Consider the following 11,692-nt stretch of genomic DNA (forward strand, 5'->3'; position numbering starts at 1 on the left):
CTGTATGGTCAGTTATAAACTAGATAGTCAATCATGACTCAGACTATCCAGCGAGTTATTTAAGAGATTGGTCGGTCAAAAAGCAAACTAGTTGGTTATCGATCAAATCAATTAACCTTAATACTAATCAACTTAGAGGTAATGTGATTATTCACAATCAAATCATAACTAGACTATTATTAATCAAAAGTCACCCGCTAAAAAATCTATCAATACAAATTTGAGATAAGTAAATATATGCTACTCTATTAATTTATAAACTCCTAACATTTAGCTTATCTAACATCGGAATGTCTTCTACCATACCTTGGAAAACATGATCTTGACCTTACATTCTGGAAAAAAAAAATCAACTCATACTTATCTTATTATCATCCTAATTATACTTAAAATATTGAAAATAAGTTAATCTTTAATTCACTAAACAGTAGAAAAAGAAATAAGACATAAAAGAAAAACTATATTCACTAAGTGTAGTGTCTATTTGTGGATCCACCGTTGTCATATATTATCGGAACGACGAAAAGCGTGAGTTAAATTATTAACCTCACAAATTAATTAGTTTTTTATTTCTAATATCGATAAAAGCTTTTTCCTTGTTGCGAAAGCCTTTAATAATTTTACAAAATGACATCTTAAATGGATGTAAATGTGTATTGAACATTGTTGATTTTTAATTATTTGAAGTTACACACCATGTTTTAAGACGAGATTTTTTTGTAAGGTATAAGTGATGTTTTAATACAAAATAAACAATCATATTAAATGTCTCTTTTCCACAAAATAAAAATAAAAAAATTAAAAGTCAGATTCTTATTATAATTTTGTATTCAGATAATTTATGAGAAATATATTATACATAGCAATATACTCACATTCTAACATGTTGATACGAAGATGAATAATTTTTGTTTAGGTAGGGTTGAGATTCTTAACCCAAAACATTCAAAGTTGTTCGCTTCATCCTATAGATTACGTTGTTCTCCTTCTTCTTCTTGTCCTAGCCGCGAGGGAGGGTGCCTCCATAAGACAGTCTGACGCTCTAGTCCGTGACCTTTTGCGTAATAATCTTGTAATAAAGATTAGTAATTATAGTTAATTACCTGCCTTTTCTGTCATATAAATATTATAATGAGATTACCATTATGTCTAACTCATTAATTACCAACAAATGACTTTATTCCTGTTAATTGTCAATCAATGATTATTATTCTCATTAACTATCCAATAATGGCTATTATTGCTGAGACTAATTTCTAGATCGGTCCATCGTTTTCTCATTAGATGGTCAATCGCTCGGTCCTTTGACTAACCGGGTGGTCCTACAGTACACAAGCCCCTCAAGTTAGATGGTCAATCGCTCGGTCCTTTGACTAACCGGGTGGTCCTACAGTACACAAGCCCCTCAAGCCCGAGCATGATATAATGTGCAAAGGGATTTTAGGTAATATGCTTTCGATGCAAATTAACTTTACCTTCGACACGTGTTTTTGTGTGTTGTTGTACGTTTGACCAAGATTTTGAACCTCTTTGACCACTCGTTGCAAGTAAGGCAGGAGTTGAAAAAGTTCGTTGACCACTTTTGAATGGTAGGACAAGAGTTGAAAAACATTCCCTGTCAGCTAGTTGAAGGTAAGTCAGGAGTTAAAAAATGTTCCCTACCGGCTAGTTGAAGGTAAGTCAAGAGTTGAAAAACGTTCCCTACCGACTGATTGCTCAAAGTTGGCCAAGTGGTTTGAATGAAGGGTTATGTCATTTGCACTAAAGAATAATAACAATTCGATTTTGAACAGTCAAAAAAATGTAACTAATAAAATTAAGCTAGTTTAAGTTATAAGGCCAGACGGCCGAGCAAGCGAGACCATATTAGGGTGCTCATGAAGGTAGGAATCTTCGTTAACTATTGATTCAAGAAACAATAATCGGTTTGCAGATTTTCAACAATATGCAAGTTGCCCCTTTATTATCTGAGAAATCCAAAGTGGCCTAAGTTTGCAGATGTGACATTTCCATATGAGAAATCCTCTAAAGAATTCCCCTCCAATGATAGAAATTCCAGCTTAGATAGTTGGTTGATGCTCTCAGGTATCTCTCCAATGCCCGAAATATGTTTGTTGCACCATGAAGAATTTTGAATGAAGCTCAGAAATTAGTCATTTAACTTGTTATTTGAGATGTTTTAATATGTGTAATCTACACATGCTCCCAAATAAAGACGAAACTTTGCCCTGTAATTTGCTATTCGAGACCTGTAAATTTTCAAGAGAATTCATATGAACTATAGGACCACGCGATCAGTCAAAGGACCGAGCGACTGACCATCTAGTGAGAAAACGACTGACCAGTTTGGAAATTATTCTGAGAAATAATAGCCATTAATGGATAGTTAATGAGAATAATAGCCATTGGTTGACAATTAACAGGAATAAAGTCATTTATTGGTAATTAATGAGTCAGACATAAGGTAAGCTCATTATAATATTTGTCTGACAGAAAAGGCAGGTAATTAACTCTAATTAATAATCTTTATTACAAGATTATTACGCAAAGTCACTGACTGCAGCGTCGGAGTGTCTTCTGCAGGAACCCTCCCTCGCAGCTAGGACAAGGAGAAGAAAGAGAACAACGTACCCTGGAGGATGGGGCGAACAACTTTAAATGCTTTGGGTTAGGGATCTCAGCCCTACCGAAACATTCTGGCGCTCACTGTGGGATCGAGTGACATCCCATGTAACCACAAGGGAACTAGAAAAGCGATACCTAATTGTAGGTCTTTCCCACTACGACTGAGTTGTAGGTCTATCACTAGACATGATTATCAAGAACGCCGTCTAGCGTGACACCCAATCTCTTGTTCCAAGTCTTTCCCCTTCAGATGTTGACAGTGGCCTTCACTCTCTCTTTCTCGCGCTTGACTCTATCTACCCTAAGAAAAAAAAATAGTGAAAAAAAAGAGAAAGAAAGAAGCAAGGGCGCTATGAAAAGAAAAAGCAAAAAAGAAAATACCACCGTTGAGAAAAAAATAATCAAAATCTCATGGAAAGATAAATCTTTAACCCACTGTTAACATTTTGAATTGTTTCGGTAGGGCTGATATTCTTAACCCAAAACATTCAAAGTTATTCGCTCCATCCTCCAAGTGCATGTAGAAGACACTCTGACGCTTCAGTTGGTGACTTTGCGTAATAATCTATTAATAAAGATCAATAATTATAATTAATTAACGGCTTTCTCTGTCAGACAAATATTATAATGAGCTTACCATTATGTCTGACTCATTAATTACCAATAAATGACTTTATTCCTGTTAATTGTCAATGTATTATTCTCGTTAACTATCCATTAATGACTATTATTGCTCAAAATAATTTCCAGACTAGTCGATCGTTTTCTAATTAGATGATCAGTCGTTCGGTCCTTTGACTGACTAGGTGGTCTTACAGTGTAATTTTCAATCTAAGAAAAAAAGATTATCAATATAGATAAAGAATTTCAATTATTATTTTTTTATTGATAATATTTTCTACAGAATTATCTATTCGTATCTATACATAGAAAAATGGATCTTCGTATCAATTTAGAAGACTAGATACATTGTTACATATATATTTTTTTCTTTTAGTACAATTTGTACCAATTTTCATCGACTAAGAAGGATAATTTAGTAAAATTGTTTAACTCATTGAATTATTAACTTTTTACTTTTTCTAATCCTTCTGGAGAACTTAAATATCGTTATTAATATGTTGTTAATATGAACACAGTTCGGATTCTCTAAAAAAAATCATTAATTGAACTTAAATACAAAAGGTTAATGAAAGGAGATATTATACATAAAAACGTGTCTAATTAATTCCTAACAAGAATAGACATTAACAACACTAACATATATTTTACATAAATTTATTGATTTTGAAATGAAAAAGATATTTATTTGAAATAAAATTGAAAGGAAAGGTTATTTAAGATAAAAGTAAATCAATATAGGTTTAAATGGACTAAATCTTTTGGCAAACAAAACGTAAATGTTTTCCTGTTATAATTTTTTGAATAATTTTATATTAATGTTCTATATATTTTCATATAAGAAAAATGTTTCTTATAGTCCAAATTAAACTTCTGTCGGTTCAATTTGACAATAGACTTCTAATTAATACAATTTTATTAAAAAAACCTCATTTGAGATGTTAAAAAAATGGACCTATTTAATATTCAAGACTTACTGAAACATTAAATTTTTTTAATAATTTTGTATTAATGTTCTATATATTTGCATATAAGAAAAATGTTTCTTATAGTCCTTATTAAATTTCAACCCCGTTTTATTTAACTAAATGATTATTTATGAAGATATTAAAAGTATAGTATTGTAATTATCCCTCCCCTGTTTTATGGGAATAAAAAAAATATTTTTATATTAAAATCGAATTAGGTAAATAAATACTTAAGGAGTTGTATTGAGAATTAAATACTTATAAATACATTCTTAGTTAAAGGAAGTGTTTATTTAATTTCTTTTAATTTTATAAAAATAATAACTAAAATAATAATATTAACAATTATAATGATTTATAATTGTTAATATAACTCTTAATTTATAAATACACAAATTTAATTACTGATTTATACATTACTATGATGTGATCCCTTTAATACAAAATAAACTCACACACAATTAAACATTATATTAATAAATTAATATTTAATTATTAAAAATACACAATACTTTATACATATATATTACTTTTACTGTTAAAAATTTAGCCAACTCTAACTAGTTGTTATAAGAAAAGAGTCATTCTCCCTGCACCTCACCACCCTCGTCCTGCACCTCACCACCCTCGTCCTGCACCTCCAAAAAAAATTATAATTCCAAAGTGTACCCCTTGTCAATCAACGAAGAGAAAGAAAAATATTGTGGTTAAAAAGTTTAGTAAAACTTTAAACCCTAAAACTTTAACTCCTCTTCTTCTTCCTCCGCATCTCACTCTCTGCCGCATCTCACTCTCTGCCGCATCTCACTCCCTGCCGCATCTCACACAGTAGTCAAACCCTACACCTACACCCCCTCCTTCCTCCCTCTCTTTCTCTCCGTCCTTTGTCTCTGCCATCCCACAGTGCTTTGCTCGCGTTCCTCGTTTGTTTTCCTCACAGATCTGAGCCGGTTAGGTTCGTGGGTCGTGTTCGGAGAGCTAGCTGGAGAAAGGATCAGAACCAAGGATAAACGCAGTTCGAACTGCGGTAAGCACAAACCGCAGTTCGATCTGCGGCACACATATAACCGGGGCACACCGGACTTCGATCTGCGGCAAGGAGAACAGAGGCCGGACTTCGATCTGCGGCAGCAAGAGGCCGGACTTCGATCTGCGGCACCGGACTTCGATCTGTGGTAGAGGCGTTTTTTGAGACTTAGTTTTTTAATATTGGTTATGATATTTTTTTTTTTCAATTGTTTATTTTTTTTTCAAATATTTTTTTTTTCAATTGTTTATAACCAACAAATATTTTTGTGGTTGGGAGTTAGGAAAATGGTTGGAGGTTAAAAAAATTAAATTCATTAATTACCGTTTTGACTTTTTATTAAATGAAGGACAAACAGGTAAATTTGAAGGTGCAGATGAGGTGAGGGAGGTGTAGGAAGATTCATTCATAAGAAAATCTCTCTAAGGAGTACAATCACATCACTTATAGACTTTTCAGTTTTCATTGTCACACGTGTCTAAAAATTTTACAGCCTTTATTTAGACAGCTTTCAAAAAGTATATATAATATCACACAAATTATTTATTATCATAATAATTTTAAACGTTTTTGAGTTACATATTAATTTTTATTATAAAAATAATTATATATTAATATTAATTGTTTTAATATAAATACATAATAATTATTAAAAATCAAATTCATGATTAGTTATATTAATAATTAATAAAATTTAAATGAAATTAATAAAATTTAAATTATTATACTAAAACTTTAATTTTTTTTCATATTATACTGAAAACAAAACACAACAATATTTATTTACTAAATTAACTATTTAATTTTTAAAATATTAAATAATATTGTGTACATTTTTTTGTTGATTTAATCAGAAATGTTTTAGCATTAAAAATATAAGTCTATAAAAGACTATTTTTATGTAATTTAATTTGAATAGTAAATGTTTTCTAAAAACGGAAAGTGTGACATGTTAAAAATTAGAGGGTTGTTTTTCCTGTACTTTCAAATCTTTCATACTATACTTCTAATTTTAAAAAATAATTTCAAAAGTTACATTAATTTTATGTAATTTAATTTGAATAGTAAATGTTTTCTAAAAACTGAAAGTGTGACTTGTTAAAAGTTAGAGGATTGTTTTTCCTATACTTTTAAACCTTTCATTCTATACTTTTAATTTTCAAAAATAATTTTAAAAATTACATTTTTTTTCAACTAAATGTGAAAAATAAATTTTAAAATTCATTAAAATTTTAAAAAAATTAATAAAATTTAAAATTTGAGAAAACAAATCTTTTATTAAAGAAATATTCTTTCAATATTTCAAAATTTATTGAAAATATTTTCAAATGTTTCAACTGAAATATGTTAAAAGAATTTTCTTTAAAAAATTTCAAAATTCATTAAAGTTTTAGAAAAATTTTTAATAGATTTTAAATTTGTTAAAATATAAAAAAGAATGGGATGTAGAATTTTTGAGTTGTAAAGAATAATTTTAAAATCTTAAAAAGAATGTAAGAATATATAAGAGGTGAATTAAAAAGAATAAAATTTGATAAATGTTATATAAAAATGTGTTTTAATGAATAAAGTTTGGTTAGAAAAGATGAAATTGCAGTGGGTTGTTTCTCTGGGATGAAAAAAAAATCCGCATCCGCGAATATTTACGGATAAAATCCGTGACGGATAGTTAATACCCGCGGGTATTTATTACCCGTAATCCGCGAGTAGCGGATATTTTAATACTCGCTTATAAACGGGTCGAGTGCGGATATTATATTATCTGTACTGCCGGATACCCGTTACCCGTTACCCGTAAAAAATAAAAATAAAAATTTAATTTATATTTTATTAAGTTAAATTTAATTAAAATTAACATTAATTTATATTTTACAAGATTAAATTTAATTAAAATTGAATTTAAATTTATATTTCATTTAATTTATATTATATTTTATATATTTTTTATAATTCTATTTAATTTTTATTTTAATAATTTATTAAAATATATATTTTTTAAATATTTACAGGTATCAGCGGATATTCACGGGCATCCGTGGATTTTAAAATATGTACAGATATTTTTTAAGCGGGTATCCGTGCGGATAACGAGTCGGATAGTGAATAAATTTTTTTTGTCAAATCAAATTACGGGTAAACACTATCCGTACTCGATCCGATTCGTGATCTCTAACCATGAATACCCACATATTGAGGCAGTGATAGAAGCTGCTCAGATGAGTTTAGTTCCCTCGTGTGACTTCAGCTTCAACTCTTCTATTACTATTCCTTCTCACTCTTCAATTAAACCAAATTTCAATTTTCATACTATTCAACTGTTAAACTATTGTTTTTACTCACATCTTTAATCATTATAACCACAACAAATTCATGCAGCAACACCTTTCAAATTTGGAACATGTAATAACGGTCATTTACTCACAAAAAGGGCTCCTTTAGTTGTCAACCACCATTTCATATTACTGTGTAACATGTCATAATGAGACCATAGGTTTTTGCTAAACATTCAAAATACAAATATAATTAAAATTACAACTCCTATTGGGAAACGTGTTTCCCTTTATTGCTTCATAGACAAAATAGATGTTGCACAATAAAACAAACTCACTGTACCACCAAAAAAACTGTGCTCAACACAGGAGTTGGGGTTCAGCTGGTTCTGGCTCATGGATATAAAATTAGAATTTGCTTCTTCTTATTAAATAAAATATTTAATCATACCGAAGATCCCTATTTTCGGACATAATTTCAATTTAGTCATTTTTTTTTCAACGTCTCAATTGAGTTTTACTTTTATGAAAATTGCAACAATTCGGCCCTTGCCGTTAAATTGAGCCTAACGGCGTCAGTATCTCATAAACGTGGCACATTGTACTGATTTGTACTGTTTTTTTTTGCTTGACGTTGATAAATAATGTGTATTAAGATAGTTTTAAAATTAAAAACTTTGTAAAATTAGGAGAAAAGTTAAAGGACAGAGTGGAGAGTGGACAACTGAGGAAGTAGGGTTTGACCGATGTAGTGCGCTAATTGGGCGAATATCAGGAGGGAGACTTCCTGGAGCCTGGACTCGGGAAAAGTGACCCACTGGAAGAGGAGGGGACGAGGTTGGACCAGGTAGAGGGGTCGTCGGGGAGAATTGCGGCGACGAGTTCGGAGATGGTGTCGTAGAGCTTCTTGGGGATGGATTTGATGGGATCTTGTTGGAGCGAGGAGAGGAGAACGAAGTGGAGTGGAGGGAGGAGCGAGCGGCCGGGCAGAGGAGTGGCCAGAGGAAAGAGTCGTGGTGGTGCGTGAGGTGGCGGCGGAGGAGGATAGCGGACATGGTTCGGGTCTCCAGTTTGGGGGCGGTGTGGAGGAGGTGGGCCAGGCCAAGGAGGAGAGATTCTGGGCGGGTCTGCTTGCAGAGGTTGAAGAGAGACTCAGGCTGAGAACGCTGGTCGTTGGAGGAGGACATCAAGTGTGAAATTAGGGATTCGTTCTACCTGGGATCGTTGGCCATCAATGTCTGTGTTTTACCGATTAAGACTTGAAGAACAGGGGAATTGAGAAACTGTGTTGTGGTGCGTAGAGAAGAAGAGTGAAAAAAACGAGGGAAGACGAAAAACAAAGGTGGAACGACAAGGGTTTGTGTTTTCTAATATGTTTGAGGGAGGGATTTTAAATGGCGGGTTGGGTTTCGATGTCCGCATCGCTGTCCTCCGCTGCCTCCACTCTTCCCACAACTCCGACGAAGACGAAAACTGCATGCTCTCTGTCAACGTCAACTTCAATTAAAACCTAAATCCCCAAATTCATACCCTAATTTGTGAAATTGATTGAACTTTGCATGAAGCCTACAAGAACCCCACAATGTCAGGACAAACTTCTCCCAATCCCTAATTAACATGTTGAACGTCTCGTCCGATCTCTCGGATGCCATTAAAGCTGCCATGGAAAAAGGTAAGAGCTCTGCCTCCACTAGACTCCGTCGACGACCACCGCCGGGGTCAGTGGGTTTCTCCCCAGCCGTCACCTCCGCGGCTACCATTCCCGTCTTTAGCACCATCATCAAAAACACCAAAACCCTACTTTCCATTTGTTTGTTTTTAAAAAAATATAAATATACACGTAAGACAAAGTAGCCCCTACACGTCAATTAAAAACTCATTCCAGCGTGCCACGTCAACAAGACACTGACGCCGTTGGGTTCAATTTAATAGTAAGGGCCGAATTGTTGCAATATTTACAAAAATAGGACCTAATTGAGACGCCGAGAAAGAAAATTACTAAATTGAGATTTTGTCCGAAAATAGGGACCTCCGAAATTATTAAACCTAAATAAAAAATATTATGAAAACGATGGGGAAATTAAATAAAAAATGTAATTCATCATTTCTATTAGAATTATTACAGGGATAACACGGTCATAAACAAATTTGCCTTATGGTATTTTTTGAATTTAAATCCTTTTTATTTTTACATATAATTTTCTTATGGATTGAGTATAAGCATAATTATATATATATATATATATATATATTTAATTTTTTTACTTAGATATAAGGACATGGATTTTTGATTTGTTTGAAGATTAAAAACCGTTTGAGTGATCTTGTGGTGAGATCTTCTACTTCAATCGATCAGTTTCCTAAAAAAAGTAAGTTAATTTCTTTTGTTTTCTCAATTTTAGCTATTTTGTTATGCACATGACTCTAGCTTAATTGCATGTATCATATGAATCTTTTACTAGATTCTTTGATGATAGGTGGTTTCAATGACATACTATGATCATAATTTTGTGATTTGTAGGTATAGATAGAGTTCTTTAATAAGTGGAAACGACTTTAGGTTCTATATAGTGGTTTATGCTTATATTAGGTAAGAGAAGTTTTAAACATGTTGTTAGGTTGTTTACCTACATTGGATGTTTGGTTTGGTTTGAAATAGTTATTTTGGTATGTTCAGTTGTGATTGTGTTTGTTGTATGCAATGTACTTGTTTTGATTGAAATTGAGGTTAAATTAGGCAATTGAGGATGTGATCAATCGAGTGAATTGGTGTTCAATCTGACTGTCAAAACTGTTTTAGAACTTTTCAATGAGTGAGGAATACCAATTTGGTCATTGGAACATGTCTTTGATTTCCCTAATTCACAGTGTTGAATTTTCTTGTATTTGATATGGTGTTCTGTGCTATTGGTATGGCGTTGAGCGTCAGAGTTATAGAGAGGTCTGAAGCATTATTAGCTTTGTTCCACTGAGCGCCACAATGGAGCCACTAAGCACCAACGTTGTAGGGGGTCTGGAGCTTATCTTGTGTTAATTCGTTGAACATCATTTCTGGTGCTGAGCGCTCTCTATAGCGAAATCGGTGCAGGTTTTTCTATGATAATATGTTTTGATGATTGAATTGATTTAAGTGAATGCATTATGTTGAACTATGAATGATTTATGTTTGTGGAATGTGAATATACTTGAATCTTGTATAATGCATTGTGGGATAAGATCTCAAGGAGAGATTTTATGTATTGGTGAGTATTTAGTGTATGCTTGACAAAAAGAAATTTTGAAAGAAGGTATTCTGATATACTACCACCATATAGCTCCTATAGAGAGGAATGGAAAGAGAGTGAAGTATGGCAGGAGATCTTTACTTGGACTTTGGTTTCGAGTGTAAAAAATTAATCTCGTGAGTAGTAAGGTGATAACCCCGCGTTTATATTTCTGTAAGGTATATGCTAATGTATGTATCCGGATTATTTGAGTCTAAAGTCTTTTGTTATATGTCTTATGAAAAGTGAAAGTTGAATATCTAATGTGATATTATAAGTTTTTTAAAATAGTAGCTTACAAGTTTTTTAAAATAGTAGCTTACATGTTTTTATTTTGTTTGTTTATTTATGTGTATCTTTCTTGCAATGATCATCTATTTGATGGGAGCAGAAGAGGTAACAAGTGAAGATATTTCTTTACTTGAAGAAGAAAATATTAATAAGTAGTTAGAGTTTTAGATACTGTAATTTTTGTTTGGTAACGAATATGAATTTTATATATATATATATATATATATATATATATATATATCTTGATATCACTACTGTGAATTATCAAAATATTTAATGTTTTATTTAGTAGTTTATATTATTAAGTGAGAGGTTACACTAAGTTTTAAAAAATTAATATTTATAAAAGTAATTTCAATTTATAGATTTAAATAATAATATATATAAATTTTTAATTTTAAATAGTTTTTTAATAATTATCTCATATATTAATAATTTGATTTTAATTATCTTATTCTTGTAAATAATTAAATAAAATTCATTAATAGTGATAAACCGTTAGTAAATATCTGCATGTTAAGTTAAATATTATAATAATCATATTCCTAATAAATTAGTAAATATTCATTCAGACTACGAATTTTAATCACAAATATATATATATATATATATATATATATATATATA

The 11,692-nt window shown here is 31.5% G+C and overlaps 1 pseudogene; it reads right to left on the reverse strand.

Annotated features, from left to right (window-relative positions):
* Positions 1-8,208: 8,208 nt before the first annotated feature.
* LOC148206594 (uncharacterized) lies at positions 8,209-9,271 on the reverse strand (annotated as a pseudogene).
* Between the last annotated feature and the right edge of the window lie 2,421 nt (positions 9,272-11,692).

Source organism: Vigna umbellata, chromosome 1, assembly GCF_029865625.1.
Source record: "Vigna umbellata cultivar VRB3 chromosome 1, Vumbellata_1.0, whole genome shotgun sequence".
NCBI classification, from domain to species: domain Eukaryota; kingdom Viridiplantae; phylum Streptophyta; class Magnoliopsida; order Fabales; family Fabaceae; genus Vigna; species Vigna umbellata.